General features: G+C 39.0%; 1 long non-coding RNA gene across 1 annotated transcript in view; it reads right to left on the bottom strand.

Annotated features, from left to right (window-relative positions):
- Positions 1-1,594: 1,594 nt before the first annotated feature.
- LOC119415008 overlaps positions 1,595-12,265 on the bottom strand; it is a 91,822-nt gene continuing 81,151 nt past the window's right edge. The window contains exon 3 of the long non-coding RNA XR_005187031.1: positions 1,595-1,713. This is a non-coding gene — a long non-coding RNA (uncharacterized LOC119415008). The remainder of the gene's footprint in view (positions 1,714-12,265) is intronic.

Below are 12,265 nucleotides of genomic sequence, written 5' to 3'. Positions count from 1 at the left end.
ATTTAAATCAGAATACTCAGGAAATCTGCAAATTGATCCTTCAGGATTTAATTGCTGGAACCTCCTCCATACTTCATTCACTATATAAAAATAAAGAGACAAAATAAGACAAACCACATCTGTCTTTGGAATAGCACACGTAGGAGCAGAGAGGTCATCGACGTTCCAGCTGAGTCTGTTCGGTGAGGCTCAAGCTCCATTTTGTTGGTCCTTTTTAACCAATATGTGTGTGAGTGAATGTGTTTTACTTATATGTTGTCAAAATGCAAACCAGACTGCTCTGAAATGACAAAGCCTCATCAAACTCAGCTGTCCTGTCCGTGCCATGCACAGCGCTGCCATGTATGAGGTAATGCATGGTCGACACATGCAGAGCCACAGCATGGGACTGCAATCTCCTGCACAAATAACACTAATCCTAATATTTACAGGGTCATTTTATCAATTAAAGTGGAATCCCACACCAAGTAAATACACTGAATTTAATTTTTACTTTGCTTACTTTAGGCAGCTAACCATGCATAAATCAATCATCTGTTTAACTTAGAGCTTTTACGATGCGTCCTCCCAGGGCACAAACAGCCTGACTGCATCAGCATGCCCTTCTGCTCTACGCACATCAGCTGCACAGTGTAAAGCATGATCAGCAGCACAACAGCAGCACCTGGATTCTTCCTGTTGGTGTAGACAATGCTCACAGATCAATAAACAATAACGTAACTATGCAAACTGAGATGCCTAAAATGATGACTCAGATTCAATTTATTTACATAGTGTTTACAGTCACCACATCTGGCCTGTTTAAAGAAGCCTCTGGAAAATACAGTTTGAGATATGCTGTTATACATGCTGACAACAAGCTACATTTGTTGCTTAAGCACTTATGGGTGATCAAGTTAGACAAGTGTGACAAAATACTTACACAATGATTCTAAAAATATTTACCGGTACAAGCTCAGACTTTTTGAAGTTGCTACCCAACTTGCCTGTAATTTTGAGTGCTATGATAAATAAATAAATATGACAATAAAAAAATGCACATGTATAGGTTTTAACTCCACAAACAGTACTAACTCTAAACAAATAAACAAACAAAACAAACAAAAAACCTAGAGCAGGGCTATTCAACTGGCGACCCGCGGGCCAGTCCAGTCCAGCCCACCAATGAGTTCATTAAAAAATATAATTTTTTTTGTTTTTGTTCTGGATTTTAGTTTTGTGTTCCGTTTATTGCATTTATGATTCTTTGCAACAAAATAAACATAGTTAAAAGGTAACATACCATTTTAATACTTGGTTTATTTGCATAATGACTTTAATTGCTGGATGTCCGGCCCCCGAGCTGCTGGTTTTCAGAAACTAGTTGCAGATGTTTGTCTACTTGGACTTGGCAAGTTTCTATGTCTTAAATAGCAGGTTATTTAGTAAAGTGAGGGGGCTGACCATCCACTGGGCAAAGCCAAGTGCTGAATGTGTGAGGCAATCGACTAAGGGGTCATAAATATGTATTATATGTAAACGTTACGGCAGCTGTCACAGTTTAACCAGATGCATACCTCCTCCATTTCTGTAGCAGAGGTAAGGGAACCTCCAGACGTTGCCCAGGCCCACTGCGTAGCCCACGCTCGTGAGGACAAACTCGATCTGGTTGCCCCAGTTGCCTCTCCGAGTGTTTTCATCCTTCTTCACCGGCTCTCCTGGAACTGCTCCATTCTTTACCAGAGACAGAAAGAGACGCAGAGGTGACTTTAGGTGACAAGACAGTGAGTGTGTTTCTGAGATAGTCCCATGGCAGCAGGTCCAAGAGCTGCACGAGGCACTTTGAAAACAACTTATTACAGGAATAACTTACACAGTAGAGGAGGGAAGGGTCTGCATCTGTAAGTATTTACAAAAATACTGCATCATAAATATGCAGTGTTGATCAAATCTAAACATCTCTAAGCTGCACGTGAAGCTGAATTACTTCTGCTTACTCTTAAACATGTTCTGTATCTCCTATGCCCCAAAGTTTTCAGCATAAGGTGAGCTCGGTGGAGCAGACAGGATGTGAAGTGAAATCAGTGCCTTCACATTAGCCCAGGAGCGTTTGGTCTTGTCGTCCTCATTCCCAGATTCTCCTCGCTTCCTTCTATCCCTCCATCTGCTGGCATCCCTCTCTTGTGACCTCCTCCACACCCTCAGCTCTGCCTGTCTGCCTGCCTGTCTATCTGTCTGCCCGTCTGTCTATCTGTCTGCCCGTCTGTCTGTCTGGTACAGGTCTGTGTCCTTAACTGTCACATGAAACTGGAAGTCATTTACCATAAACAGACTTTAAAATTGTCTACACAGTTACACACCAGATGGTTCAATAAGGAACAACAAGAAAAATATTTATATACAGAAATGAGTGATATAAAAAAATTAGGTCTCAATAATATTTATTTTGTTTCCATTGTTTTTGATAAAAGCAGGGAACATGAGTGAAAATAAAATTAATCTTTACAAACAATAAACATGATCAGGTTAGGAATTTGGTGTCAAAAGTGGAAAAATGTGATTTTATGTTTAAAAATACAATTATTTTGATGTATAGAACAATTGTTTATGCCACTCCAAGGACACTTTTTAAAAAAAAAATTAAGTGGACCTTTTCAGTGGTTGATTATTTTTTGCACACTTCAACTACAAATCAATGCAGAGTTCACCAATAACCAAATGCACAATAATAAAGCCTTTAATTTTCACAAACATTTATAGTTAAATTCACAACCACTGCTTTAGACTTTTTTGGGTTTTAAGCACATTTCAACAAATTAATCATGTCTTAAATATTTTAGCTGCATTTGAAACTAATTGCTCCTCGGGGATAATAAAGATACTTGAACTTGAACTTATTTGTGTATAATTAAGACTAAAACTGTATCAACAGGTCTTGGTAGAAGTCAACATGAAGCTGATCTGCAGAAGTGAGGAAAGGAAATTAACTCCTCAGCCTGTCCTCATGATTGTTATGAAAGGAAAGTCTTAGTATTTTATTATTATGTCTTGTAGTAAGTGCAGCCATCCTGTACTGAATAAAAAAAACACACTTTAAAGAGTTTAATTCTGAGTGCTCAGCTCCTCACACTAAAGCATCACTCTATAAAAGACTATTAATAATGAGGCTATCATATAATATTGCAGTTTCTTCTTTTAGTTTCATGTATTTTGTCCAATAAAATTACTAACCAACACAAACGTTCAGCAGAAACCAGAGCACGTCTTCATGATGCTTTTGAGACCACCAAAGCAGAGACATCTTGTTCAGCAACAACAACAAAAAATCAGACAAAACAGCAACAAGCCCATAAAACAAAGAGCTGCCATGCTTCCTGCTCCACAGTTTGTCTCTGAGTCTAGCTGGGCGAAAATTTAGGAAGGGCAAAAAACAAAGTATTTCTCCGGCATCCTTGACCTTTCTCTGCTCTGGGATAAATGCTGCAGGTGTGACAGACAGGAAGAACAGCAAACATCTTCCGTCTCCCAGGGGAACCTCAGAAAGTACCCATGCCTGCAGCAGTGTGGGGGTCGACACCGTCGGCAGTGAGCGCACTGACTCAGCGGGTCGCTCATTACAACATCTCCGTCCGGAGTTGACTTTGGAAGAAAAGGGAGCGACGGAGATGTTGTGCAGCTGTGTGCGTGCTGGCTTAACGGCACGTTTTGTTCTGACTTTATAAGCAAGCAGGTGTGGGTTCACAGAAAATACATGCAGTGCATAAACAGACGGACTTTTGACAGGTTGTGCTCAGCTCCACAGACGGACAAACACGGGGAATAGCAATGACCTTTGAATCCTGTAGCCCAGGGGTGTCAACGTCAGTTACAAAAGAGAGCCAATGTTCAAAACATGGGCCAAATTTAGTCCATTCTTGGTTGCAGGTTCATGAAAAAAAGTTGGAACAGTCTTATATGACAGTCTTTGCAACTTTGTCCACCTCAGAATCAAATATGACTGAACATTTCAACTTTTTTTCTGGTTCAAAGTTTGCCAGCTGTCATGAGAAGTCTCCACTAAATGAGCTATTTATCATTTTTTGAAGCAAAATGAGAAGCAATAAAATATTTCACATTTAAAAAATATTTAAGAAGATGTTAAGGGCCAGATTTGGAATGCAGGTCTTGAGTTTGACTCACGTGCTGCAGCCTGTCTCCAGAGCTCAATGTGATGTGTTCAAGACAGGCCAGGACGAACAAACTACAAACAATGTAGACATTTAAAGAAGTAAATTCAAAAGAACAAGCAGACACGATGCTCCACCACTTTGCAGTCTAAAACATGCACCGTGATGGGGCGGTTCAGTCAGTGACGTGTGGTGAGGTTTGTGACAGGTGAAGCTGACTCGTCTGGAATCGGATGCTCACATATATGAACCCAAAATACAAGCTTATATTTCAATGTTGCTTTTGTTTTCTTCCTCTCTCTAATACCGTCTGTTTCGACTGAAAATCAAGTTTAGAAAAATATTTTACTTTTGAGATGATCTTCCATTTTGTTTAAACAAATTTAAATGAGTGTTCCATTACAGATTTGCTGTTAAAATCACAGTTTACAAAAATATTTGAACACCATTTGAACATTTATTTTCTACAATAAGTGCCATCTTTATGATAAACTGAATAAATCCCGTAAAACTATGATCTACAGCTATGAAACTGGCATAGTCCTACAACAAAACAACTAAAGCTGAAGTGTGTCTGTATGTTTTAGTCAGGCTGCATAACTTAACACCTATCTAAATGATAAAGTTAAGAAAATCACTTAAGCTCCACATTAACCAGAGATTTTTCACATTAGGGCAGCGTGTGTTAATCAGGGTACAAAGTTTTAACGTTCTGAAATAATATTCAACTTCCCTTCCTGTCATGTCTACTTATAAACAGAGCCTGCTGTTGAGTAGTGAATTATTCTGTGATAATGTGCAAACAAGTTTCTGAGCAGCTGTCAAAAAGCAGCCGACAAATCACAAGCTCAGGCTCTTTTCTCTGCTGAGCTGATCTTACGAAGAACGCCAGCTCAGTGCCTGAAATGATCACCAGCTGAGCCGCTGATCTGCGCTGTGCTGCTTCAGACTGCAACCGCTGGAAGACAGGCTGGGATCGCAGCACTTTAACCACAAACACATCATCCTACAATCATTTGCAGTTTGAACGCAAAGGGAATAAATGTTTTACATAATGCATGCTGAACGCATATACAGATGTTGGTTAATTTTGCACGCTTTATTTTTATTTATTCATTTATTTATTTGGATCCCTATTAGCCATTGCTGTAACAACAGCTACTCTTCCTGGGGTTCATGCATAAAAAGGAAAAATGAAATAAAATCAGAAAATAACAAGTCTTCATAAGATTATTTTAATTAAATACTTCCATTTGACAGTAGTCTGTTTGTTTGATAAAAATCAAAAGACTAGATTTTAGCAGTTTGATGTAAAACTACCAATGTTGGGCAAGAGTTGCAGTCCTTGAGTGCTGATGTCACGTGAACCTTCAGAACGCTGAAAGGCTACAAACCAGATTACTGTTGTTTTTTCCACTAAAAATGGAAAAAGGCTGTGTAAAACACTGAGAAACAGAGGAATACGTTGCACGTGTACTGCCTATGGAAGATCCAGATGAACCATCTACTACAGACTGCACAGACATTACAGAAGAGTTTATCCTGCGTGTGCTGTGTCAAAGAGCAGAGATGTTCAGTATTCCATCAAAAGAATATGTTGGTTTCCAATATCCTTCAAATGTGTGTGTGAGCACTTCAAGAACATTTCCTCCAATCCCTGAATGTGCTACAAGGTTCTTTCTAGATTAGATTAAGAGGTGTTTTAACATTATCACATACTGGTGAATGGAAAGCAATGAATTATATTACATATTTACAAACAGCTAAATATATTCAATAAATGGACATGCAAGCATGTGCACTCTTACTGTTCTCTCTTATCTTGTGGGAGTTCATTTTGAGCAGTATTTTAAGATTTAACAGGTATTTTGTAATGTGTAGCAAGAGAGACCTGGAAACAACTACACACAGGAGTGAAATTAAAAGATTTATTTTGAAGTTCTATCAGGAGACAAAGTCCTGAGGGGGGAAGTCAACAGTAACCTGTAGAGCTTGATCATGGGGGATGAAGAACTTGCAGGTGCTGCGATGACATCACTGGTGTATAATAATAATAGTGAGCCTGGAAGGTCAGACCGAAGCCCTTCTCTTCAGAGTCAGGAGCTTGGTTCTGAGGTCATGGTAAAAAAAATAAATAAATAAAAACAAAAAAACAGGAGCATGGGTCATTCACAAAAAAGTCAGAAAAGGCAATAGTTAACACAGGGGCTTAGAGAGGATCGGTGGTCAAGAGGCAGAGCGAGGGTCGAGGTCCAGATATCTGATGGCTGAAGTAATCCGTCATGGGCAAGACAAGGGTGAGATCTTTGTGGTCATGAAATGAGTCAGGGATATGAACAAGAACGAGAACGCTGGATGCTTCAGTCATGAACTTGGTGTGGATGGAACTCATATAGATTGGTCAACAAGTGGAGGGCATGAACGTGATCGTGGCGGAGAAGTGGGCGAGGCAGGTGGCAAAGAGCAGAGATCATGACATATTTTTAACAAACGCCTGGGTTTGTTCAGCTATTTGTTGTGTGTGTGTATTTGTCTCCCCACTCTCTTCTCCCAAGCTTATGCTTTTGGAGTAGCGCCCTCTTCTTTGAGGCCAAGTTACGTTGCAAAAATGCAACAGTGCTTCCTATACTGTGGTCACAGAATATGGTGCCCATTCAGGCTTGTGGTTGGCTCCTCATCTTTCTAGTGTGTCCTACTCTGTGGCGACTAGCTCTCCATCAGCCTTTTTTATTATTAAAACGTTTGGACGGCTCTGGCAAACGTTCTTACATCTTTGGCGTGAAGCTAATCCACACCAAAATTGAACACTGGCACTTCAGGTGCTCCAAAAATGTCTCTACAGTCAGTCACCCAATTTTGGATCCGAGATGCACGATACTGGATTTTTGGCCGATATCTGATATGCCAATATGTTAAAATTTGTTTGGCCTATAATCGATACCAATACCGATATTTTTCCCCCTTAGATCTACTTACAGAGACTACAGAGCTTTCTCCGCGATGGAATTAAAATACATTATTCTGCATGATCTTTGTCTTTGAATATTATATAACGGTGAGTTATTTTGATGGAATGGATGATGTCTTATATTTAATTTTAACACTAATATCAGCTGATAGCACGCCAATAATATCATGCATCCCTACTTTGGATAGTGATTTTCATGCCAGAGATTACCAAATTTGTCAAGTTTCTTGTCCTTCAGAGAGTAGGAAAAAAGTCTGGACGTTTTTTACCAATTATTTTATCTTGTACACAAACCTGTGCCTTGGCAAAATCCAGTCTCCCAGATCTACTTCATGCACAGAACATTCCCTCACACACCAACAAGTGTGAGAACAAGTGTATGAACAGATGATTCCTCCCAAATTAAACAGTGAATTCAGCCGGCCCGAATGAACTTGAATCAGGGAAAAGTATTTCACGTATCATTGATAAAATTTTTTGCACCTAATCTTCTCAAAGTTCTAACAGAAATACATTAGACATAAATTTTTAGTTGTGAAAATACAAGTATTAAAACTAAATGTTTTGGTGAAACAAACAGACAGGAGTAAATCTACTTTGTCGCAACACTTACATGTAACAAACTTTGGGAAGCTTGAAAGGGTCGGAAAACTTTCTGAAAAGAGCCAGACACCCACCCAGTGGGCCACTTTGACCGACAGCAGCAGGGATTTCTGAAAAGGTCTCATGACAGCTGCATTCAAGTCTGTAGAGTGTAAAGAGATGCTGTCCAGTGGATTGTAGCCAGAAACACTACCTTCCTTTCAGGTTGTGATGATACAGATGCACACACTCAAGGTTTTACCTTCCATCCACACACACTACAGCTTCTTTAAAAGCTACATGCACAGCTAGGCCTGTCACAATAACACATTTTCTTTTACTGGGTGATTAACTGTCTCAGAAATTACTGAGATAAACAATAATATTGTTTGAAATTTGACAATACTTAGTAATTATTGTCAAATTTTAAAATAAATGTTGGTTAATTTGTTTTGCATGTAGTACCTTTTTCAACCACTGGATGGCAGTATAAGATTGTTTGAACAGAAGGATGGATAGTGAGGGAGCGAGCAGCATGTCTCTGTAAGAAAAAATGGGAGGGAGGCCCCTTGATGTGACGTGGGCCGTCTCTCCTTCCTTTATTCGGTTATCAAAATGGCAGATGCTCGGTGTGGTTTGAGCTCTTTAGCATAGCATTTTTCACACAAAGCTTTTAATAATAATAATAAAAAAAAACAGTAAACAAGTTCTCAGCTGATGCATCCAGAGGACCAGATTTAACTTTTTTTGATTTTTATACCTGGATTATTGAGCATGCATCAGGATAAAGTTCTCAGCTTCTTTTTGCAGAGAAAAACAACTTTTTACATGAAGGCATGGGTTTTAATCGTGCATTTTGGAGCTTCGACGAGATGGAGATTTTTTTCCCCAAGGTTGGCCTGTTAGCTTAACTCGTAGCTTAGCTTGTCAACTTAGCTGCTTTTAATGATCCAAAAACTCGATTTTGGACGGTTAAACCAGATTTTAAAGCGAAAAGAGAAAGGGAGGGGTCAATGAAGAGCATCCAGTGTCCAGTGGAAAGAGAGGCACGAAGAAACGATAAAGCCGATAAATGAAAACGAAGTTGATAATTTTTATTTATCGTGCGATTAATTGATTTATTGTTTATTGCGACAGGCCTATGCACAGCAGCACTTTCCTTATTCTGACAGACTGTTGTATTATTTCCATGCGTCATATTTGGTATAACTCCCATCTTCTTGTACAATTTCATCAAGAAAGCAGCCAGTGGAGTGCGTAGCTCTGCAGAAGGCTGATAAATGTTCCAACAGAAAGCAACTTGTTAATATCATGTAGCTGCTTACTGAGCAAGTCATTTTCTGTCTGAAAGAATTTCATTTAGATGCTTCTCCTTTAGAGCACTGGCAGCTCACAGTTTTCTCCCTCTCACAGGGGAAGCTGTCCATCTGTGCGTGCAAACAGTAAAAGTCTGAACTGCTTCTTTTAAAAAAAATAAAAACTGGATGTCCTGATACATGCTCAATAATCCAGGTAGATAAATCTAACAAGGTTAAGTCAGGTCCTCAACAATGAAAAACCCATCCAGAGGACGTGACTTAACCTTGATAGAAAACCTGGACTTCTGCACGCAAGACTGATTCTTGTTTATTTGGGTTATGATTATCGTAAAGACATATATAAAGTCTAACTGACATTTCATGGTTGTTTTATGAAAACTAAAAAGGGAATAGTTCAAAATCAAGGTTCTTTATTGTCATTCGCATCACATGTGGTACATGAGGTGGAACGAAATTGTGTACACAGGGTCTCAGTTACATCCAACAAAAGTATAAGTTGTAAAAGAAAAACTGCAATAAGATCTAAGATATGCACTAAGAAATACGCTAAACACTTAATAGTGCAAAAACAATATGTCAAACAACAGCAGCACGAACATGAGTGTGTGTGAGCAGCACAAGATAAATCATGAAACAGGATAATCACTGAGAAAAAAATCACATCATGTTGCTGCTGATCTGTTTCATGTTGCTGCTGATCTGTTTCATGTTGCTGTGTTCATGCCTGCTCATCCACTCACACACTCATGTTCGTGCTGCTGTTCAGCGTATTGTTTTTATGCTACTAGTGCTTAGTGTGTTGTTAGTTAACGTTTTTCTTAGTTCAAATCTTAGATTTTATTACTGTTTTTCTTTTACATTTTATACTTTAGTTGGATGCAACTGGGACCATGTGTACACAATTTCATACGCGCCACATGTACCACATGTGGCGCGTATGACAAATAAAGAACCTTGAATCCTTGAATGAGATGTTGTAGTAGTTGTAGTAGTAGTTTTCTATTCAAGCAAAGAAGAAGAATTTTTGCAATATATTAAATAAAAAACAAACTGAATGGGGGTGGAGGAGGGGAGTTGAGGGCCTTGCTCAAGGGAACAGAGTAAGGGGCCTTCAAACTGGCAACCTGTCTATCACATAATCTCACCTAATCTAATCTTTGCACCACCACTCTCCTGTTGGTACAAATAAAATGTGTCTGGCAGCAATAAAATCACAACATTTTATGTACTAAATTAAAAAAAATAAATTGCATAAAAAGTGTCCTGTGTTTTCAATGCTAGTTGCATATTTTGGTCATGGTTTCTGACTATAGATGAGTTTTGCAGGTCCTTATGTCTGACTTCAGGACGTTGTCTTAAGTACTTTGTACTGATTAATAACTAATTCTGTCGTCCACCCTTAAGATTCTTACTTTTATTGTTGTTTTTTATGTGTATTTAATATTTAACAAGAACAAATGTTGTGAAATATTTGGACAGACTATGTTGCATTCATGGCCCCATTATTAGATATTTTAAATTAAAAACTGATAGCAAACAAACAACTTTAGGACTACTCTGACCAGTTTCATGTCCAGACTTGTGAGACTGCAGACAAAATAACAATTACTGGTAACTTAATTATAATAGTTATATTTCTTCTTTTAGTTTTTCCCCCCCTGCAGAACGTCAACAAACTTGCTCCATGTCACCGAATCATGTTAAGTTGCTTCATGATTATGTCTGTAAAAGCCATAAAACAGTGTGATAAATATTAGCGTACAACGAAGACTCTGACGATGAGTAAATATGTCTCAACCTGCTTTCTGCTACTGTAAAACAGGCATTACCTATGCTAGCTGCAATTCCTCAAGGCAAAGTCTTAGACACAGGATTTTTTATAGGCAAATAAAATTCTGCCAGAATTAGAAATGTAAAGCTGTGGGACAGAGCGGGAAGGAAAAGATGGTGCAGCAAAGACATCACGGGTGGTGTGTCCATAGAGGTGATCGGGCCATGCCACACCAAAATAAGAATAAGTTAAAAAAAAAAAAAAACTACTTAAAAGCAGAAAATCTGCCTCTGCAGGTGATACAAACAGTGGCGAGAAATGTTGACCATTTTAGAAATCTTACATCATTCTCATCATCTGATAGTTGTATTCATCTCTGATGAATTAAAACCTGCCTTGCAAGGCTGAAATTAAGAAGAAAAACAGGTGAGGAAGAAAGTAAAAGCTTTTTAAGGCACTTCTGAAAATTATGCACTAGTCCAAAATGCAATTCACTAATGTTATTCAACATGTGCCTCTGAAAACTGAGCGCTCAACCTTTCTGGGTCAAACTGCTTTCTTGCATCACATTTAAACCAACTTCTGTCTTTTAAAAAAACACTTGGCAGAAAGGTATTGTAAATGTCTCTAAACTACTCTTTCATGTGATGTTTTGTTCTTGTCCCGTTATACAAAGCTGAACATTAAAGCCAGTCCAAGATGGTTTTTACTGTGAAGCAGGCAGACCAACGTGTTACTTTGTAGGGATTTCCAGCCAATACTCAGGCTCCTAGTTATTCAAAGCGGCACACGTAATCTCCCCTGCTCCACCTATGCAGAGTTTAGTAAACACGTCTGTCTCTAGTGACTGAATCTTCTCGGCTATTATGGCACAAAAAGTCCACCGGATCCCCCCAAAACCGGGCAGCTCAAAGCGTCCTTTATAAGTGGGCTGTGAGGTGAGAGTAATAGGCCTAAAGACAGCATAGACCGTGGCTTCTCAACCTGCTACCATTGGGGCCACATACCAAAGAATCTCATTGGGCAGGGATTGAATAAATCCCTCTCCACGGCTGATTAATTGAATCCAAAAGCTGCGGTGTCAAGAGAAGGAGAGAGGAGGATGAGAGAATGTCGGGTGTTGTCAGATGAAGAAGGGGATGGATGACCACTCAGGAGCTAAAGGTCAGTTACAGAATGCATCAGTCCACACACTGAGCTTGATTCTCTAAAAACGAACAGTGAATGGTTTTAACTCAAACTTTTATGAATTATTTGACCCCGCTATTTGTGCCTCTGCAGCGTTAAGATTCATAAAACAATCAGCAGCGATGATATATTGTGAATATGTCTTTCCAGTTTGGCAGGTGTGAGCAATTTGTCCAGTTGTCTTCAATGAACAGTCTATGAGCTTCCACAAGCGTCCAAAATGTATAACCTTAATCTGGACTTCGTTTTTTTTTTTGTTAAAAAGAAACGTTTCGCCCCTCATCCAAGAGGC

Source organism: Nematolebias whitei, chromosome 9, assembly GCF_014905685.2.
Source record: "Nematolebias whitei isolate Nwh7 chromosome 9, NemWhi1, whole genome shotgun sequence".
NCBI lineage: Eukaryota > Metazoa > Chordata > Actinopteri > Cyprinodontiformes > Rivulidae > Nematolebias > Nematolebias whitei.
This window is presented reverse-complemented; position numbering and strand designations above follow the sequence as displayed.